Below are 23,410 nucleotides of genomic sequence, written 5' to 3'. Positions count from 1 at the left end.
ATGATGCCAGTAGAGAGTAGTTGTTTCACTGTCTTGTGTCTTCTTCGAAGATGTATAGACTTTCCGTTGTATACACTATTCTTTGCGCATCCAATAGCAGCTTGACTGTCACAGTGGATTGCGATCGAAGACACTGGCTTGGGCCAGAGTGGAATTCCACCCAGGAAACCTCGTATCCATTCAGCTTCCTCTCCAGCTTTCTCCAAGGCTATAAACTCAGACTCCATGGTGGATCGAGCTATACATGTCTGTTTGGTAGACTTCCATGACACAGACGCACCACCAAGTGTGAAGGTGTACCCGCTAGTGGATTTGCACTCATCTGAGTCTGATATCCAGTTAGCATCACAATACCCTTCTAGCACAGCAGGATACTTCCCAAAACTTAGGCAATAGTTTGAAGTTCCTCTCAGGTACCGTAGAACTCTGTAGAGAGCATTCCAGTGATCCTGCCCAGGGTTGCAAGTGTACCTGCTTAATCTACTCACAGTATAAGCAATATCAGGTCTTGTACAGTTCATTAAATACATAAGACTGCCAATAACACGAGAATACTCAAGTTGATAAATACCCTCACCCTTGTTCTTTTTCAATTTGCAATTGGGATCATAAGGAGTAGTTGCAGGTTTAGCATTTTCATGATTAAATCTCTTAAGCACAGTTTCAACATAATGAGATTGACTAAGACTATATCCATCAGACATCTTTCTGATTTTCATCCCTAAGATTACATCAGCAGGGCCTAAGTCTTTCATGTCAAAGTTTTCGTTAAGCATGCTTTTAGTGGTATTGATACTATCAAGGTTACTTCCTAATATGAGCATATCATCAACATATAGGCACACAATAACATGAGAATCGTCCACAGATTTAATGTAAACACATTTATCAGATTCATCAACTTTGAAGCCATTAGATATCATTACATGATTAAATTTTTCATGCCACTGTTTAGGTGCTTGTTTTAAACCATACAAAGATTTTTTCAGTTTGCATACTTTATCTTCAAAACCTTTCACAACAAAACCTTCCGGTTGATCCATATAAATTTCTTCATTCAATTCACCATATAAAAAAGCAGTTTTAACATCCATCTGATGTATATGCAAATCATAAATAGAAGCAATAGCAATCAGCATCCGGATAGAAGTGATTCTAGTGACCGGTGAATAGGTATCAAAGAAATCTAATCCTTCCTGTTGTCTGTACCCCTTAGCTACCAACCTAGCTTTGTGTTTTTCTATAGTTCCATCTGTTCTAAGTTTCCTTTTGAAGACCCACTTGCAACCTATGGTTTTACTACCAGGAGGTAAGTCTACAAGCTCCCAAGTTTCATTTTGTTGAATGGAATCCCACTCATTATTTGAAGCTTCTTCCCAGAAGGGAGCTTCCGGAGAAGTCATAGCTTCCTTATAGGTTTGGGGTTCAGACTCTACCGTAAGAGTCACAAAATCTGGACCGAAACCTTTCTCGGTTCTGACCCTCTTACTTCTTCTAGGTTCGGTTTCAGCATCTAGATACGGGGGTTGACTAGTCGAAGGAACATCTGAGAGATCATCGCGGACCCTTTTATGAGGTCCAGACCCTAAAGGGAAAATGTGTTCGAAAAACACTGCATCTCTGGATTCCATTATGGTGTTCTCACCAATTACCATGAACCTATAAGTACTAGTGTGCTCAGGATATCCTAGGAAAACACAATCTACAGTTTTTGGTCCTATTTTGGTTTTCTTGGTACGAGGAGTGGCCACCTTGGCCAAACACCCCCACACTTTAAAGTATGCATATGACGGTTGTCTTCCTTTCCACAACTCATATGGAGTTTTGTCGGATTTCTTAAATGGAACTCGGTTCAAGATATAGCAAGCAGAGAGAATTGCTTCCCCCCACAGGTTCGAAGGTAGCCCTGAACTAGCTAACATAGCGTTCACCATATCTATGAGTGTTCGGTTTTTCCTTTCAGCTACTCCATTCGACTCAGGTGAATAAGGTGCAGTAGTTTCATGAATGATGCCATTAAGTTTGCAGAATTCTCCTATAGGTATCACATACTCACCGCCTCGGTCCGACCTAAGAGTTTTAATAGTAACACCTCTTTGGTTTTCTACTTCAAGTTTATATAATTTGAAAGCGTCTAGGGCTTCATCTTTACTTCTAAGAAGATAAACCTGACAGTATCTTGAGTGATCATCTATAAAAGTGATGTACCATTTTTTCCCACCTCTAGTTGGTGTTGATTTCAAATCTCCCAAATCGGAGTGGATTAGTTCTAGGGGAGTTGTACTACGTTCAACCTTTTTGTTAAAGGGTTTTCTAGCATATTTAGATTCAACACAAATTTCACATTTATGACCTCTGTCAAATTTCACATTTATGACCTCTGTCAAATGTCCGGGACGTGATAAGATTCTGAGATAGGATCTAATACACCCACACCCACACCCACACCCACACCCACACCCGAGCCCGACCGACCGACCGACCGGACGGACGGCGGCGGCGGCGTGCGTGCTTCTGTGCAAAGCACCGCGCGTACGGGAAAGGCAACCTTGCCCTAGTCTAAGCCTCCCCCCCAAGCACAAAAGTCTAATGACCCAAGGGCCATGCCCTTATAGCCAACTCTATGGTATTTATGTCTAGAACTCTTTAGATTTTAGTCAATGTGGGACTATTGTTTTATCTATTCAAAAGAAAAAACAATTAATGGGCAATAGGTCTAGGGATCAAAACATAGTCCATGGAAAAATTGGTAATTTTAAAGCGTTTTTTCTAACAATCCCCCACATGAATGATAAAACATATCGACGAAATACGAGAAAACATAATACATCAATATTAGGCTAAGGTGTCCCAGAGATTGAACCTTAACATAGTGAGAGGTTACCGGAACTGCTTGTTGTTTCGGTGAACACAATGTCTTGAACCGTCAACAGTGAGTGCAATTCAGAAATAACAACCACACTTTGATGTCTCAAAGAAAAAGAAATCTGCCAAGCTCTTGCCGTTGTGCCCGTTTTGGCCGTGGGCTAAATCCCGGACTTAATGAATGTCTCTAGAGAAAAAGCTCAAATTCTCATAGGAAGCGGCCCCACTTCCAACATCCATATAGGTGAGTCCATTAAGAGTGTCCTGCCACACTCCACTTTAAGCAAAGCCATGGAACTCATTAAGATCCTGACAGATCATCCTAAAACATGCAGGCAGCACTTATCATACGGTTACACCATAGGGAGGGACAAAGATAGTGCTTTCTCTCGACATCACCAAAAATTAGTTATCTCATTGAACCTTGATCTTGGAGCTCCATTCACAAGGTTGAGTGTCCTTCATGGCGATTTATTCTATGAGCTTGAGTCCCATCCCCTTCGATGTGGATCTAACTACCTCTCTAGATAACCCTTTCGTCAAAGGATCTGCAATATTCTCTTTAAACCTTACAAAGTCTATAGAGATGATGCCAGTAGAGAGTAGTTGTTTCACTGTCTTGTGTCTTCTTCGAAGATGTATAGACTTTCCGTTGTATACACTATTCTTTGCGCATCCAATAGCAGCTTGACTGTCACAGTGGATTGCGATCGAAGACACTGGCTTGGGCCAGAGTGGAATTCCACCCAGGAAACCTCGTATCCATTCAGCTTCCTCTCCAGCTTTCTCCAAGGCTATAAACTCAGACTCCATGGTGGATCGAGCTATACATGTCTGTTTGGTAGACTTCCATGACACAGACGCACCACCAAGTGTGAAGATGTACCCGCTAGTGGATTTGCACTCATCTGAGTCTGATATCCAGTTAGCATCACAATACCCTTCTAGCACGGCAGGATACTTCCCAAAACTTAGGCAATAGTTTGAAGTTCCTCTCAGGTACCGTAGAACTCTGTAGAGAGCATTCCAGTGATCCTGCCCAGGGTTGCAAGTGTACCTGCTTAATCTACTCACAGTATAAGCAATATCAGGTCTTGTACAGTTCATTAAATACATAAGACTGCCAATAACACGAGAATACTCAAGTTGATAAATACCCTCACCCTTGTTCTTTTTCAATTTGCAATTGGGATCATAAGGAGTAGTTGCAGGTTTAGCATTTTCATGATTAAATCTCTTAAGCACAGTTTCAACATAATGAGATTGACTAAGACTATATCCATCAGACATCTTTCTGATTTTCATCCCTAAGATTACATCAGCAGGGCCTAAGTCTTTCATGTCAAAGTTTTCGTTAAGCATGCTTTTAGTGGTATTGATACTATCAAGGTTACTTCCTAATATGAGCATATCATCAACATATAAGCACACAATAACATGAGAATCGTCCACAGATTTAATGTAAACACATTTATCAGATTCATTAACCTTGAAGCCATTAGATATCATTACATGATTAAATTTTTCATGCCACTGTTTAGGTGCTTGTTTTAAACCATACAAAGATTTTTTCAGTTTGCATACTTTATCTTCAAAACCTTTCACAACAAAACCTTCCGGTTGATCCATATAAATTTCTTCATTCAATTCACCATATAAAAAAGCAGTTTTAACATCCATCTGATGTATATGCAAATCATAAATAGAAGCAATAGCAATCAGCATCCGGATAGAAGTGATTCTAGTGACCGGTGAATAGGTATCAAAGAAATCTAATCCTTCCTGTTGTCTGTACCCCTTAGCTACCAACCTAGCTTTGTGTTTTTCTATAGTTCCATCTGTTCTAAGTTTCCTTTTGAAGACCCACTTGCAACCTATGGTTTTACTACCAGGAGGTAAGTCTACAAGCTCCCAAGTTTCATTTTGTTGAATGGAATCCCACTCATTATTTGAAGCTTCTTCCCAGAAGGGAGCTTCCGGAGAAGTCATAGCTTCCTTATAGGTTTGGGGTTCAGACTCTACCGTAAGAGTCACAAAATCTGGACTGAAACCTTTCTCGGTTCTGACCCTCTTACTTCTTCTAGGTTCGGTTTCAGCATCTAGAGACGGGGGTTGACTAGTCGAAGAAACATCTGAGAGATCATCGCGGACCCTTTTATGAGGTCCAGACCCTAAAGGGAAAATGTGTTCGAAAAACACTGCATCTCTGGATTCCATTATGGTGTTCTCACCAATTACCATGAACCTATAAGCACTAGTGTGCTCAGGATATCCTAGGAAAACACAATCTACAGTTTTAGGTCCTATTTTGGTTTTCTTGGAACGAGGAGTGGCCACCTTGGCCAAACACCCCCACACTTTAAAGTATGCATAGGACGGTTGTCTTCCTTTCCATAACTCATATGGAGTTTTGTCGGATTTCTTAAATGGAACTCGGTTCAAGATATAGCAAGCAGAGAGAATTGCTTCCCCCCACAGGTTCGAAGGTAGCCCTGAACTAGCTAACATGGCGTTCACCATATCTATGAGTGTTCGGTTTTTCCTTTCAGCTACTCCATTCGACTCAGGTGAATAAGGTGCAGTAGTTTCATGAATGATGCCATTAAGTTTGCAGAATTCTCCTATAGGTATCACATACTCACCGCCTCGGTCCGACCTAAGAGTTTTAATAGTAACACCTCTTTGGTTTTCTACTTCAAGTTTATATAATTTGAAAGCGTCTAGGGCTTCATCTTTACTTCTAAGAAGATAAACCTGACAGTATCTTGAGTGATCATCTATAAAAGTGATGTACCATTTTTTCCCACCTCTAGTTGGTGTTGATTTCAAATCTCCCAAATCGGAGTGGATTAGTTCTAGGGGAGTTGTACTACGTTCAACCTTTTTGTTAAAGGGTTTTCTAGCATATTTAGATTCAACACAAATTTCACATTTATGACCTCTGTCAAAGTTTATTTTAGGAATGCAGCCTAATTTAGCAAGTCTTTCAATAGATTTGAAATTAACATGTCCTAGTCTATCATGTCAAACATGTGAGGAGTCACAAACATAAGCAGAAGAAGATGCATTATCATTCAAGTTCAAAGAAAGTACACTAAGCTTAATCATGTTATCAGTGACATATCCTTTTCCTACGAAGTCACCACCTTTAGAGATTACAACTTTGTTAGACTCAGCTACAAATTTAAAACCTTTTCCAAGTAAGATGGTTTCTGAGATAAGATTCTTGCATATGTCCGGGACGTGATACACGTCATTCAATGCGAGAGTTTTTCCTGAAGTGAGCTTCAATTCAACCTTGCCTTTTCCTACCACTTTAGAGGTAGAAGAGTTTCCCATAAACAATTTCTCATCGTCTCCTACTTTGTTATAGGAGGAGAAAGCATTTCTGAACTTACAGACATGCCTAGTGGCTCCAGAATCAAGCCACCAGTCTCTCACATTGGTCACATTAGAGACAAGGTTGACTTCAGACACCATGCCAGTAAAATATCCAGAATCATCTACTACGTTTGCCTTATTTTTCTATTTAGGATCATTTTTGGTCTTTTTAGGTGCCCTACAGTCTTTGGCCATATGACCAGTTTTCCCACAGTTATAGCAGTCGCCTTTGATGGTGTTTTTGGAGACACCACCCTTTGGCTTAAGATGGTTACCTTTGGAGTTACGCTGTTTGTTACGTTTACCATTTTTGCTGGATTCTCCGTGCCTTTTCTTTGATGAATCATTATCGTCCAGGACATGAGCTTTGTTTGACATGTCTTTGCTCAGCATCAGGCTCTTGTCTTTGCAGCACAGAAGTTCCTCCACCTGGATCTTTTTCCCCAGCTCCACCATGGTGATTTCACGATTCTTGTGTCGCAGCCTCCTCTTGTACTCGTTCCATGAGGGTGGTAGCTTTTCAATCACTGCGGATACTTGTAGAGATTCATCAATATGCATTCCTTCAGCAAGAATTTCGTTGATGAGTAGCTGGAGTTCGACGAATTGTTCTACAACAGGCTTTTCATCAGTCATCTTATATTCCAGAAACCTAGCCACCAAGAACTTCTTGCTTCCAGCAGCTTCAGCAAGATATTTTTCTTCTAGGGCTTCCCATAAATCAAAAGCAGTAAAATTCTCTTTTGCATTATAAAAGTCGTACAGGGAGTCATCCAGACAGTTAAGAATATGGTTTTTGCACATGTAATTTTTCCTAGTCCACCTATCTAGTCTATCTTCATAACCACGATCATGAAGCCTTCTTGAGGGTCTTTCTAAGGCAACTTCATCTAGCCTTTGGTATTTTAAGAAGAATAACATTTTGGACTGCCATCGTTTAAAGTCTTTGCCACTAAACTTTGGGGGTTTGTCTACAGTACTCTTTCCCATGTTGTTACAAAATATAGTAAAGAGGGTATTGCCTTTAGAGTGTTGATAAAATTACTAATAAAGTAACTGAGAAGAAGATACTTAGCTCAAAATAATGTTGTTGATGTTGCTGCACAGAGAATGTAGAGGCACGTAGACTACGCTGTCCTAAAGGCAATATCGCCTGCCACTCCTCTGAGATGCTACAGCAGTTGGCGAGTCACCTCCAGGATACAACTACAGTTAGTACCCCTCAATGTAGCATACAATGAGGGTACCCTTAGAGCTTGGCAGAACTTAAAACAGTAGAAGAGATGTTTATAGAAAAACTGAGGGAGAGTAGAAGAGATATTTCTCTGTGGTGTGTATTCTGAGATTACAACTACTCTCTTATATAGTGTTTGTGTAGTTACAAACAAGAAAGAAAACCCATGCGTATGACAGGAAAAACTGGTTATGTTGGGTTAAAGATAGTGCAAGAAAAGTTGTTTTGACAGGCATGGAGCAGTGTGTTGCTGCCAAGCCAAATACGTACATACAAGAGAGCCAGGACAAAACACGTACAAACAAAGAAGCAAAGACAAGCACGTTCAGACAAAGAAGTCAGGAGAAAACTCGTGCAGACAAAGAAGCCAAGACAAGCACGTTCACACAAAGAAGTCAGGAGAAAACTCGTGCAGACAAAGAAGCCAAGACAAGCACGTTCAGACAAAGAAAAGATTCTTCTACTTGTGTGGAAAACACGTACCAAAAACTTCAGCAAAAAGATAGGATCTAATGAACCCACACCCACACCCACACCCGAACCCGAGCCCGACCCGACCGACCGACCGACCGGACGGACGGACGGCGGCGGCGGCGTGCGTGCTTCTGTGCGAAGCACCGCGCGTACGGGAAAGGCAACCTTGCCCTAGTCTAAGCCTCCCCCCCAAGCACAAAAGTCTAATGACCCAAGGGCCATGCCCTTATAGCCAACTCTATGGTATTTATGTCTAAAACTCTTTAGATTTTAGTCAATGTGGGACTATTGTTTTATCTATTCAAAAGAAAAAACAACTAATGGGCAATAGGTCTAGGGATCAAAACATAGTCCATGGAAAAATTGGTAATTTTAAAGCGTTTTTTCTAACAATCCCCCACATGAATGATAAAACATATCGACGAAATACGAGAAAACATAATACATCAGAATTAGGCTAAGGTGTCCCAGAGATTGAACCTTAACATAGTGAGAGGTTACCGGAACTGCTTGTTGTTTCGGTGAACACAATGTCTTGAACCGTCAACAGTGAGTGCAATTCAGAAATAACAACCACACTTTGATGTCTCAAAGAAAAAGAAAGCTGCCAAGCTCTTGCCGTTGTGCCCGTTTTGGCCGTGGGCTAAATCCCGGACTTAATGAATGTCTCTAGAGAAAAAGCTCAAATTCTCATAGGAAGCGACCCCACTTCCAACATCCATATAGGTGAGTCCATTAAGAGTGTCCTGCCACACTCCGCTTTAAGCAAAGCCATGGAACTCATTAAGATCCTGACAGATCATCCTAAAACATGCAGGCAGCACTTATCATACGGTTACACCATAGGGAGGGACAAAGATAGTGCTTTCTCTCGACATCACCAAAAATTAGTTATCTCATTGAACCTTGATCTTGGAGCTCCATTCACAAGGTTGAGTGTCCTTCATGGCGATTTATTCTATGAGCTTGAGTCCCATCCCCTTCGATGTGGATCTAACTACCTCTCTAGATAACCCTTTCGTCAAAGGATCTGCAATATTCTCTTTAGACCTTACAAAGTCTATAGAGATGATGCCAGTAGAGAGTAGTTGTTTCACTGTCTTGTGTCTTCTTCGAAGATGTATAGACTTTCCGTTGTATACACTATTCTTTGCGCATCCAATAGCAGCTTGACTGTCACAGTGGATTGCGATCGAAGACACTGGCTTGGGCCAGAGTGGAATTCCACCCAGGAAACCTCGTATCCATTCAGCTTCCTCTCCAGCTTTCTCCAAGGCTATAAACTCAGACTCCATGGTGGATCGAGCTATACATGTCTGTTTGGTAGACTTCCATGACACAGACGCACCACCAAGTGTGAAGGTGTACCCGCTAGTGGATTTGCACTCATCTGAGTCTGATATCCAGTTAGCATCACAATACCCTTCTAGCACAGCAGGATACTTCCCAAAACTTAGGCAATAGTTTGAAGTTCCTCTCAGGTACCGTAGAACTCTGTAGAGAGCATTCCAGTGATCCTGCCCAGGGTTGCAAGTGTACCTGCTTAATCTACTCACAGTATAAGCAATATCAGGTCTTGTACAGTTCATTAAATACATAAGACTGCCAATAACACGAGAATACTCAAGTTGATAAATACCCTCACCCTTGTTCTTTTTCAATTTGCAATTGGGATCATAAGGAGTAGTTGCAGGTTTAGCATTTTCATGATTAAATCTCTTAAGCACAGTTTCAACATAATGAGATTGACTAAGACTATATCCATCAGACATCTTTCTGATTTTCATCCCTAAGATTACATCAGCAGGGCCTAAGTCTTTCATGTCAAAGTTTTCGTTAAGCATGCTTTTAGTGGTATTAATACTATCAAGGTTACTACCTAATATGAGCATATCATCAACATATAGGCACACAATAACATGAGAATCATCCACATATTTAATGTAAACACATTTATCAGATTCATTAACCTTGAAGCCATTAGATATCATTACATGATTAAATTTTTCATGCCACTGTTTAGGTGCTTGTTTTAAACCATACAAAGATTTTTTCAGCTTGCATACTTTATCTTCAAAACCTTTCACAACAAAACCTTCAGGTTGGTCCATATAAATTTCTTCATTCAATTCACCATATAAAAAAGCAGTTTTAACATCCATCTGATGTATATGCAAATCATAAATAGAAGCAATAGCAATCAGCATCCGGATAGAAGTGATTCTAGTGACCGGTGAATAGGTATCAAAGAAATCTAATCCTTCCTGTTGTCTGTACCCCTTAGCTACCAACCTAGCTTTGTGTTTTTCTATAGTTCCATCTGTTCTAAGTTTCCTTTTGAAGACCCACTTGCAACCTATGGTTTTACTACCAGGAGGTAAGTCTACAAGCTCCCAAGTTTCATTTTGTTGAATGGAATCCCACTCATTATTTGAAGCTTCTTCCCAGAAGGGAGCTTCCGGAGAAGTCATAGCTTCCTTATAGGTTTGGGGTTCAGACTCTACCGTAAGAGTCACAAAATCTGGACTGAAACCTTTCTCGGTTCTGACCCTCTTACTTCTTCTAGGTTCGGTTTCAGCATCTAGAGACGGGGGTTGACTAGTCGAAGAAACATCTGAGAGATCATCGCGGACCCTTTTATGAGGTCCAGACCCTAAAGGGAAAATGTGTTCGAAAAACACTGCATCTCTGGATTCCATTATGGTGTTCTCACCAATTACCATGAACCTATAAGCACTAGTGTGCTCAGGATATCCTAGGAAAACACAATCTACAGTTTTAGGTCCTATTTTGGTTTTCTTGGAACGAGGAGTGGCCACCTTGGCCAAACACCCCCACACTTTAAAGTATGCATAGGACGGTTGTCTTCCTTTCCATAACTCATATGGAGTTTTGTCGGATTTCTTAAATGGAACTCGGTTCAAGATATAGCAAGCAGAGAGAATTGCTTCCCCCCACAGGTTCGAAGGTAGCCCTGAACTAGCTAACATGGCGTTCACCATATCTATGAGTGTTCGGTTTTTCCTTTCAGCTACTCCATTCGACTCAGGTGAATAAGGTGCAGTAGTTTCATGAATGATGCCATTAAGTTTGCAGAATTCTCCTATAGGTATCACATACTCACCGCCTCGGTCCGACCTAAGAGTTTTAATAGTAACACCTCTTTGGTTTTCTACTTCAAGTTTATATAATTTGAAAGCGTCTAGGGCTTCATCTTTACTTCTAAGAAGATAAACCTGACAGTATCTTGAGTGATCATCTATAAAAGTGATGTACCATTTTTTCCCACCTCTAGTTGGTGTTGATTTCAAATCTCCCAAATCGGAGTGGATTAGTTCTAGGGGAGTTGTACTACGTTCAACCTTTTTGTTAAAGGGTTTTCTAGCATATTTAGATTCAACACAAATTTCACATTTATGACCTCTGTCAAAGTTTATTTTAGGAATGCAGCCTAGTTTAGCAAGTCTTTCAATAGATTTGAAATTAACATGTCCTGGTCTATCATGCCAAACATGTGAGGAGTCACAAACATAAGCAGAAGAAGATGCATTATCATTCAAGTTCAAAGAAAGTACACTAAGCTTAATCATGTTATCAGTGACATATCCTTTTCCTACGAAGTCACCACCTTTAGAGATTACAACTTTGTTAGACTCAGCTACAAATTTAAAACCTTTTCCAAGTAAGATGGTTTCTGAGATAAGATTCTTGCATATGTCCGGGACGTGATACACGTCATTCAATGCGAGAGTTTTTCCTGAAGTAAGCTTCAATTCAACCTTGCCTTTTCCTACCACTTTAGAGGTAGAAGAGTTTCCCATAAACAATTTCTCATCGTCTCCTACTTTGTTATAGGAGGAGAAAGCATTTCTGAACTTACAGACATGCCTAGTGGCTCCAGAATCAAGCCACCAGTCTCTCACATTGGTCACATTAGAGACAAGGTTGACTTCAGACACCATGCCAGTAAAATATCCAGAATCATCTACTACGTTTGCCTTATTTTTCTGTTTAGGATCATTTTTGGTCTTTTTAGGTGCCCTACAGTCTTTGGCCATATGACCAGTTTTCCCACAGTTATAGCAGTCGCCTTTGATGGTGTTTTTGGAGACACCACCCTTTGGCTTAAGATGGTTACCTTTGGAGTTACGCTGTTTGTTACGTTTACCATTTTTGCTGGATTCTCCGTGCCTTTTCTTTGATGAAGCATTATCGTCCAGGACATGAGCTTTGTTTGACATGTCTTTGCTCAGCATCAGGCTCTTGTCTTTGCAGCACAGAAGTTCCTCCACCTGGATCTTTTTCCCCAGCTCCACCATGGTGATTTCACGATTCTTGTGTCGCAGCCTCCTCTTGTACTCGTTCCATGAGGGTGGTAGCTTTTCAATCACTGCGGATACTTGTAGAGATTCATCAATATGCATTCCTTCAGCAAGAATTTCGTTGATGAGTAGCTGGAGTTCGACGAATTGTTCTACAACAGGATTTTCATCAGTCATCTTATATTCCAGAAACCTAGCCACCAAGAACTTCTTGCTTCCAGCAGCTTCAGCAAGATATTTTTCTTCTAGGGCTTCCCATAAATCAAAAGCAGTAAAATTCTCTTTTGCATTATAAAAGTCGTACAGGGAGTCATCCAGACAGTTAAGAATATGGTTTTTGCACATGTAATTTTTCCTAGTCCACCTATCCAGTCTATCTTCATAACCACGGTCATGAAGCCTTCTTGAGGGTCTTTCTAAGGCAACTTCATCTAGCCTTTGGTCTTTTAAGAAGAATAACATTTTGGACTGCCATCGTTTAAAGTCTTTGCCACTAAACTTTGGGGGTTTGTCTACAGTACTCTTTCCCATGTTGTTACAAAATATAGTAAAGAGGGTATTGCCTTTAGAGTGTTGATAAAATTACTAATAAAGTAACTGAGAAGAAGATACTTAGCTCAAAATAATGTTGTTGATGTTGCTGCACAGAGAATGTAGAGGCACGTAGACTACGCTGTCCTAAAGGCAATATCGCCTGCCACTCCTCTGAGATGCTACAGCAGTTGGCGAGTCACCTCCAGGATACAACTACAGTTAGTACCCCTCAATGTAGCATACAATGAGGGTACCCTTAGATCTTGGCAGAACTTAAAACAGTAGAAGAGATGTTTATAGAAAAACTGAGGGAGAGTAGAAGAGATATTTCTCTGTGGTGTGTATTCTGAGATTACAACTACTCTCTTATATAGTGTTTGTGTAGTTACAAACAAGAAAGAAAACCCATGCGTATGACAGGAAAAACTGGTTATGTTGGGTTAAAGATAGTGCAAGAAAAGTTGTTTTAACAGGCATGGAGCAGTGTGTTGCTGCCAAGCCAAATACGTACATACAAGAGAGCCAGGACAAAACACGTACAGACAAAGAAGCAAAGACAAGCACGTTCAGACAAAGAAGTCAGGAGAAAACTCGTGCAGACAAAGAAGCCAAGACAAGCACGTTCACACAAAGAAGTCAGGAGAAAACTCGTGCAGACAAAGAAGCCAAGACAAGCACGTTCAGACAAAGAAAAGATTCTTCTACTTGTGTGGAAAACACGTACCAAAAATTTCAGCAAAAAGATAGGATCTAATGAACCCACACCCACACCCACACCCGAACCCGAGCCCGAGCCCGACCGACCGACCGGACGGACGGACGGACGGCGGCGGCGGCGTGCGTGCTTCTGTGCGAAGCACCGCGCGTACGGGAAAGGCAACCTTGCCCTAGTCTAAGCCTCCCCCCCAAGCACAAAAGTCTAATGACCCAAGGGCCATGCCCTTATAGCCAACTCTATGGTATTTATGTCTAAAACTCTTTAGATTTTAGTCAATGTGGGACTATTGTTTTATCTATTCAAAAGAAAAAACAACTAATGGGCAATAGGTCTAGGGATCAAAACATAGTCCATGGAAAAATTGGTAATTTTAAAGCGTTTTTTCTAACAATCCCCCACATGAATGATAAAACATATCGACGAAATACGAGAAAACATAATACATCAATATTAGGCTAAGGTGTCCCAGAGATTGAACCTTAACATAGTGAGAGGTTACCGGAACTGCTTGTTGTTTCGGTGAACACAATGTCTTGAACCGTCAACAGTGAGTGCAATTCAGAAATAACAACCACACTTTGATGTCTCAAAGAAAAAGAAAGCTGCCAAGCTCTTGCCGTTGTGCCCGTTTTGGCCGTGGGCTAAATCCCGGACTTAATGAATGTCTCTAGAGAAAAAGCTCAAATTCTCATAGGAAGCGGCCCCACTTCCAACATCCATATAGGTGAGTCCATTAAGAGTGTCCTTCCACACTCCGCTTTAAGCAAAGCCATGGAACTCATTAAGATCCTGACAGATCATCCTAAAACATGCAGGCAGCACTTATCATACGGTTACACCATAGGGAGGGACAAAGATAGTGCTTTCTCTCGACATCACCAAAAATTAGTTATCTCATTGAACCTTGATATTGGAGCTCCATTCACAAGGTTGAGTGTCCTTCATGGCGATTTATTCTATGAGCTTGAGTCCCATCCCCTTCGATGTGGATCTAACTACCTCTCTAGATAACCCTTTCGTCAAAGGATCTGCAATATTCTCTTTAGACCTTACAAAGTCTATAGAGATGATGCCAGTAGAGAGTAGTTGTTTCACTGTCTTGTGTCTTCTTCGAAGATGTATATACTTTCCGTTGTATACACTATTCTTTGCGCATCCAATAGCAGCTTGACTGTCACAGTGGATTGCGATCGAAGACACTGGCTTGGGCCAGAGTGGAATTCCACCCAGGAAACCTCGTATCCATTCAGCTTCCTCTCCAGCTTTCTCCAAGGCTATAAACTCAGACTCCATGGTGGATCGAGCTATACATGTCTGTTTGGTAGACTTCCATGACACAGACGCACCACCAAGTGTGAAGATGTACCCGCTAGTGGATTTGCACTCATCTGAGTCTGATATCCAGTTAGCATCACAATACCCTTCTAGCACAGCAGGATACTTCCCAAAACTTAGGCAATAGTTTGAAGTTCCTCTCAGGTACCGTAGAACTCTGTAGAGAGCATTCCAGTGATCCTGCCCAGGGTTGCAAGTGTACCTGCTTAATCTACTTACAGTATAGGCAATATCAGGTCTTGTACAGTTCATTAAATACATAAGACTGCCAATAACACGAGAATACTCAAGTTGATAAATACCCTCACCCTTGTTCTTTTTCAATTTGCAATTGGGATCATAAGGAGTAGTTGCAGGTTTAGCATTTTCATGATTAAATCTCTTAAGCACAGTTTCAACATAATGAGATTGACTAAGACTATATCCATCAGACATCTTTCTGATTTTCATCCCTAAGATTACATCAGCAGGGCCTAAGTCTTTCATGTCAAAGTTTTCGTTAAGCATGCTTTTAGTGGTATTGATACTTTCAAGGTTACTACCTAATATGAGCATATCATCAACATATATGCACACAATAACATGAGAATCATCCACAGATTTAACGTAAACACATTTATCAGATTCATTAACCTTGAAGCCATTAGATATCATTACATGATTAAATTTTTCATGCCACTGTTTAGGTGCTTGTTTTAAACCATACAAAGATTTTTTCAGTTTGCATACTTTATCTTCAAAACCTTTCACAACAAAACCTTCCGGTTGATCCATATAAATTTCTTCATTCAATTCACCATATAAAAAAGCAGTTTTAACATCCATCTGATGTATATGCAAATCATAAATAGAAGCAATAGCAATCAGCATCCGGATAGAAGTGATTCTAGTGACCGGTGAATAGGTATCAAAGAAATATAATCCTTCCTGTTGTCTGTACCCCTTAGCTACCAACCTAGCTTTGTGTTTTTCTATAGTTCCATCTGTTCTAAGTTTCCTTTTGAAGACCCACTTGCAACCTATGGTTTTACTACCAGGAGGTAAGTCTACAAGCTCCCAAGTTTCATTTTGTTGAATGGAATCCCACTCATTATTTGAAGCTTCTTCCCAGAAGGGAGCTTCCGGAGAAGTCATAGCTTCCTTATAGGTTTGGGGTTCAGACTCTACTGTAAGAGTCACAAAATCTGGACCGAAACCTTTCTCGGTTCTGACCCTCTTACTTCTTCTAGGTTCGATTTCAGCATCTAGAGACGGGGGTTGACTAGTCGAAGGAACATCTGAGAGATCATCGCGGACCCTTTTATGAGGTCCAGACCCTAAAGGGAAAATGTGTTCGAAAAACACTGCATCTCTGGATTCCATTATGGTGTTCTCACCAATTACCATGAACCTATAAGCACTAGTGTGCTCAGGATATCCTAGGAAAACACAATCTACAGTTTTAGGTCCTATTTTGGTTTTCTTGGAACGAGGAGTGGCCACCTTGGCCAAACACCCCCACACTTTAAAGTATGCATAGGACGGTTGTCTTCCTTTCCATAACTCATATGGAGTTTTGTCGGATTTCTTAAATGGAACTCGGTTCAAGATATAGCAAGCAAAGAGAATTGCTTCCCCCCACAGGTTCGAAGGTAGCCCTGAACTAGCTAACATAGCGTTCACCATATCTATGAGTGTTCGGTTTTTCCTTTCAGCTACTCCATTCGACTCAGGTGAATAAGGTGCAGTAGTTTCATGAATGATGCCATTAAGTTTGCAGAATTCTCCTATAGGTATCACATACTCACCGCCTCGGTCCGACCTAAGAGTTTTAATAGTAACACCTCTTTGGTTTTCTACTTCAAGTTTATATAATTTGAAAGCGTCTAGGGCTTCATCTTTACTTCTAAGAAGATAAACCTGACAGTATCTTGAGTGATCATCTATAAAAGTGATGTACCATTTTTTCCCACCTCTAGTTGGTGTTGATTTCAAATCTCCCAAATCGGAGTGGATTAGTTCTAGGGGAGTTGTACTACGTTCAACCTTTTTGTTAAAGGGTTTTCTAGCATATTTAGATTCAACACAAATTTCACATTTATGACCTCTGTCAAAGTTTATTTTAGGAATGCAGCCTAGTTTAGCAAGTCTTTCAATAGATTTGAAATTAACATGTCCTGGTCTATCATGCCAAACATGTGAGGAGTCACAAACATAAGCAGAAGAAGATGCATTATCATTCAAGTTCAAAGAAAGTACACTAAGCTTAATCATGTTATCAGTGACATATCCTTTTCCTACGAAGTCACCACCTTTAGAGATTACAACTTTGTTAGACTCAGCTACAAATTTAAAACCTTTTCCAAGTAAGATGGTTTCTGAGATAAGACTCTTGCATATGTCCGGGACGTGATACACGTCATTCAATGCGAGAGTTTTTCCTGAAGTGAGCTTCAATTCAACCTTGCCTTTTCCTACCACTTTAGAGGTAGAAGAGTTTCCCATAAACAATTTCTCATCGTCTCCTACTTTGTTATAGGAGGAGAAAGCATTTCTGAACTTACAGACATGCCTAGTGGCTCCAGAATCAAGCCACCAGTCTCTCACATTGGTCACATTAGAGACAAGGTTGACTTCAGACACCATGCCAGTAAAATATCCAGAATCATCTACTACGTTTGCCTTATTTTTCTGTTTAGGATCATTTTTGGTCTTTTTAGGTGCCCTACAGTCTTTGGCCATATGACCAGTTTTCCCACAGTTATAGCAGTCGCCTTTGATGGTGTTTTTGGAGACACCACCCTTTGGCTTAAGATGGTTACCTTTGGAGTTACGCTGTTTGTTACGTTTACCATTTTTGCTGGATTCTCCGTGCCTTTTCTTTGATGAAGCATTATCGTCCAGGACATGAGCTTTGTTTGACATGTCTTTGCTCAGCATCAGGCTCTTGTCTTTGCAGCACAGAAGTTCCTCCACCTGGATCTTTTTCCCCAGCTCCACCATGGTGATTTCACGATTCTTGTGTCGCAGCCTCCTCTTGTACTCGTTCCATGAGGGTGGTAGCTTTTCAATCACTGCGGATACTTGTAGAGATTCATCAATATGCATTCCTTCAGCAAGAATTTCGTTGATGAGTAGATGGAGTTCGACGAATTGTTCTACAACAGGCTTTTCATCAGTCATCTTATATTCCAGAAACCTAGCCACCAAGAACTTCTTGCTTCCAGCAGCTTCAGCAAGATATTTTTCTTCTAGGGCTTCCCATAAATCAAAAGCAGTAAAATTCTCTTTTGCATTATAAAAGTCGTACAGGGAGTCATCCAGACAGTTAAGAATATGGTTTTTGCACATGTAATTTTTCCTAGTCCACCTATCCAGTCTATCTTCATAACCACGGTCATGAAGCCTTCTTGAGGGTCTTTCTAAGGCAACTTCATCTAGCCTTTGGTCTTTTAAGAAGAATAACATTTTGGACTGCCATCGTTTAAAGTCTTTGCCACTAAACTTTGGGGGTTTGTCTACAGTACTCTTTCCCATGTTGTTACAAAATATAGTAAAGAGGGTATTGCCTTTAGAGTGTTGATAAAATTACTAATAAAGTAACTGAGAAGAAGATACTTAGCTCAAAATAATGTTGTTGATGTTGCTGCATAGAGAATGTAGAGGCACGTAGACTACGCTGTCCTAAAGGCAATATCGCCTGCCACTCCTCTGAGATGCTACAGCAGTTGGCGAGTCACCTCCAGGATACAACTACAGTTAGTACCCCTCAATGTAGCATACAATGAGGGTACCCTTAGAGCTTGGCAGAACTTAAAACAGTAGAAGAGATGTTTATAGAAAAACTGAGGGAGAGTAGAAGAGATATTTCTCTGTGGTTTTTATTCTGAGATTACAACTACTCTCTTATATAGTGTTTGTGTAGTTACAAACAAGAAAGAAAACCCATGCGTATGACAGGAAAAACTGGTTATGTTGGGTTAAAGATAGTGCAAGAAAAGTTGTTTTGACAGGCATGGAGCAGTGTGTTGCTGCCAAGCCAAATACGTACATACAAGAGAGCCAGGACAAAACACGTACAGACAAAGAAGCAAAGACAAGCACGTTCAGACAAAGAAGTCAGGAGAAAACTCGTGCAGACAAAGAAGCCAAGACAAGCACGTTCAGACAAAGAAAAGATTCTTCTACTTGTGTGGAAAACACGTACCAAAAATTTCAGCAAAAAGATAGGATCTAATGAACCCACACCCACACCCACACCCGAACCCGAACCCGAACCCGAGCCCGACCCGACCGACCGGACGGACGGACGGCGGCGGCGGCGTGCGTGCTTCTGTGCGAAGCACCGCGCGTACGGGAAAGGCAACCTTGCCCTAGTCTAAGCCTCCCCCCCAAGCACAAAAGTCTAATGACCCAAGGGCCATGCCCTTATAGCCAACTCTATGGTATTTATGTCTAAAACTCTTTAGATTTTAGTCAATGTGGGACTATTGTTTTATCTATTCAAAAGAAAAAACAACTAATGGGCAATAGGTCTAGGGATCAAAACATAGTCCATGGAAAAATTGGTAATTTTAAAGCGTTTTTTCTAACAATCCCCCACATGAATGATAAAACATATCGACGAAATACGAGAAAACATAATACATCAATATTAGGCTAAGGTGTCCCAGAGATTGAACCTTAACATAGTGAGAGGTTACCGGAACTGCTTGTTGTTTCGGTGAACACAATGTCTTGAACCGTCAACAGTGAGTGCAATTCAGAAATAACAACCACACTTTGATGTCTCAAAGAAAAAGAAAGCTGCCAAGCTCTTGCCGTTGTGCCCGTTTTGGTCGTGGGCTAAATCCCGGACTTAATGAATGTCTCTAGAGAAAAAGCTCAAATTCTCATAGGAAGCGGCCCCACTTCCAACATCCATATAGGTGAGTCCATTAAGAGTGTCCTGCCACACTCCGCTTTAAGCAAAGCCATGGAACTCATTAAGATCCTGACAGATCATCCTAAAACATGCAGGCATCACTTATCATACGGTTACACCATAGGGAGGGACAAAGATAGTGCTTTCTCTCGACATCACCAAAAATTAGTTATCTCATTGAACCTTGATCTTGGAGCTCCATTCACAAGGTTGAGTGTCCTTCATGGCGATTTATTCTATGAGCTTGAGTCCCATCCCCTTCGATGTGGATCTAACTACCTCTCTAGATAACCCTTTCGTCAAAGGATCTGCAATATTCTCTTTAGACCTTACAAAGTCTATAGAGATGATGCCAGTAGAGAGTAGTTGTTTCACTGTCTTGTGTCTTCTTCGAAGATGTATAGACTTTCCGTTGTATACACTATTCTTTGCGCATCCAATAGCAGCTTGACTGTCACTGTGGATTGCGATCGAAGACACAGGCTTGGGCCAGAGTGGAATTCCACCCAGGAAACCTCGTATCCATTCAGCTTCCTCTCCAGCTTTCTCCAAGGCTATAAACTCAGACTCCATGGTGGATCGGGCTATACATGTCTGTTTGGTAGACTTCCATGACACAGACGCACCACCAAGTGTGAAGATGTACCCGCTAGTGGATTTGCACTCATCTGAGTCTGATATCCAGTTAGCATCACAATACCCTTCTAGCACAGCAGGATACTTCCCAAAACTTAGGCAATAGTTTGAAGTTCCTCTCAGGTACCGTAGAACTCTGTAGAGAGCATTCCAGTGATCCTGCCTAGGGTTGCAAGTGTACCTGCTTAATCTACTCACAGTATAAGCAATATCAGGTCTTGTACAGTTCATTAAATACATAAGACTGCCAATAACACGAGAATACTCAAGTTGATCAATACCCTCACCCTTGTTCTTTTTCAATTTGCAATTGGGATCATAAGGAGTAGTTGCAGGTTTAGCATTTTCATGATTAAATCTCTTAAGAACAGTTTCAACATAATGAGATTGACTAAGACTATATCCATCAGACATCTTTCTGATTTTCATCCCTAAGATTACATCAGCAGGCCCTAAGTCTTTCATGTCAAAGTTTTCGTTAAGCATGATTTTAGTGGTATTGATACTATCAAGGTTACTTCCTAATATGAGCATATCATCAACATATAGGCACACAATAACATGAGAATCATCCACAGATTTAATGTACACACATTTATCAGATTCATTAACCTTGAAGTCATTAGATATCATTACATGATTAAATTTGTCATGCCACTGTTAGGTGCTTGTTTTAAACCATACAAAGATTTTTTCAGTTTGCATACTTTATCTTCAAAACCTTTCACAACAAAACCTTCCGGTTGGTCCATATAAATTTCTTCATTCAAATCACCATATAAAAAAGCAGTTTTAACATCCATCTGATGTATATGCAAATCATAAATAGAAGCAATAGCAATCAGCATCCGGATAGAAGTGATTCTAGTGACCGGTGAATAGGTATCAAAGAAATCTAATCCTTCCTGTTGTTTGTACCCCTTAGCTACCAACCTAGCTTTGTGTTTTTCTATAGTTCCATCTGTTCTAAGTTTCCTTTTGAAGACCCACTTGCAACCTATGGTTTTACTACCAGGAGGTAAGTCTACAAGCTCCCAAGTTTCATTTTGTTGAATGGAATCCCACTCATTATTTGAAGCTTCTTCCCAGAAGGGAGCTTCCGGAGAAGTCATAGCTTCCTTATAGGTTTGGGGTTCAGACTCTACCGTAAGAGTCACAAAATCTGGACCGAAATCTTTCTCGGTTCTGACCCTCTTACTTCTTCTAGGTTCGGTTTCAGCATCTAGAGACGGGGGTTGACTAGTCGAAGGAACATCTGAGAGATCATCGCGGACCCTTTTATGAGGTCCAGACCCTAAAGGGAAAATGTGTTCGAAAAACACTGCATCTCTGGATTCCATTATGGTGTTCTCACCAATTACCATGAACCTATAAGCACTAGTGTGCTCAGGATATCCTAGGAAAACACAATCTACAGTTTTAGGTCCTATTTTGGTTTTCTTGGAACGAGGAGTGGCCACCTTGGCCAAACACCCCCACACTTTAAAGTATGCATAGGACGGTTGTCTTCCTTTCCATAACTCATATGGAGTTTTGTCGGATTTCTTAAATGGAACTCGGTTCAAGATATAGCAAGCAGAGAGAATTGCTTCCCCCCACAGGTTCGAAGGTAGCCCTGAACTAGCTAACATAGCGTTCACCATATCTATGAGTGTTCGGTTTTTCCTTTCAGCTACTCCATTCGACTCAGGTGAATAAGGTGCAGTAGATTCATGAATGATGCCATTAAGTTTGCAGAATTCTCATATAGGTATCACATACTCACCGCCTCGGTCCGACCTAAGAGTTTTAATAGTAACACCTCTTTGGTTTTCTACTTCAAGTTTATATAATTTGAAAGCGTCTAGGGCTTCATCTTTACTTCTAAGAAGATAAACCTGACAGTATCTTGAGTGATCATCTATAAAAGTGATGTACCATTTTTTCCCACCTCTAGTTGGTGTTGATTTCAAATCTCCCAAATCGGAGTGGATTAGTTCTAGGGGAGTTGTACTACGTTCAACCTTTTTGTTAAAGGGTTTTCTAGCATATTTAGATTCAACACAAATTTCACATTTATGACCTCTGTCAAAGTTTATTTTAGGAATGCAGCCTAATTTAGCAAGTCTTTCAATAGATTTGAAATTAACATGTCCTAGTCTATCATGCCAAACATGTGAGGAGTCACAAACATAAGCAGAAGAAGATGCATTATCATTCAAGTTCAAAGAAAGTACACTAAGCTTAATCATGTTATCAGTGACATATCCTTTTCCTACGAAGTCACCACCTTTAGAGATTACAACTTTGTTAGACTCAGCTACAAATTTAAAACCTTTTCCAAGTAAGATGGTTTCTGAGATAAGATTCTTGCATATGTCCGGGACGTGATACACACCCACACCCACACCCACACCCGAACCCGAGCCCGACCCGACCCGACCCGACCGACCGACCGGACGGACGGTGGCGGCGGCGTGCGTGCTTCTGTGCGAAGCACCGCGCGTACGGGAAAGGCAACCTTGCCCTAGTCTAAGCCTCCCCCCCAAGCACAAAAGTCTAATGACCCAAGGGCCATGCCCTTATAGCCAACTCTATGGTATTTATGTCTAAAACTCTTTAGATTTTAGTCAATGTGGGACTATTGTTTTATCTATTCAAAAGAAAAAACAATTAATGGGTAATAGGTCTAGGGATCAAAACATAGTCCATGGAAAAATTGGTAATTTTAAAGCGTTTTTTCTAACAATCCCCCACATGAATGATAAAACATATCGACGAAATACGAGAAAACATAATACATCAATATTAGGCTAAGGTGTCCCAGAGATTGAACCTTAACATAGTGAGAGGTTACCGGAACTGCTTGTTGTTTCGGTGAACACAATGTCTTGAACCGTCAACAGTGAGTGCAATTCAGAAATAACAACCACACTTTGATGTCTCAAAGAAAAAGAAAGCTGCCAAGCTCTTGCCGTTGTGCCCGTTTTGGCCGTGGGCTAAATCCCGGACTTAATGAATGTCTCTAG

The sequence above is a fragment of the Papaver somniferum genome, chromosome 3, assembly GCF_003573695.1.
Source record: "Papaver somniferum cultivar HN1 chromosome 3, ASM357369v1, whole genome shotgun sequence".
In the NCBI taxonomy this organism is placed as follows: Eukaryota; Viridiplantae; Streptophyta; class Magnoliopsida; order Ranunculales; family Papaveraceae; genus Papaver; species Papaver somniferum.
The sequence above is the reverse complement of the archived record's forward strand: the minus strand, read 5'-3'. Positions refer to the sequence as shown.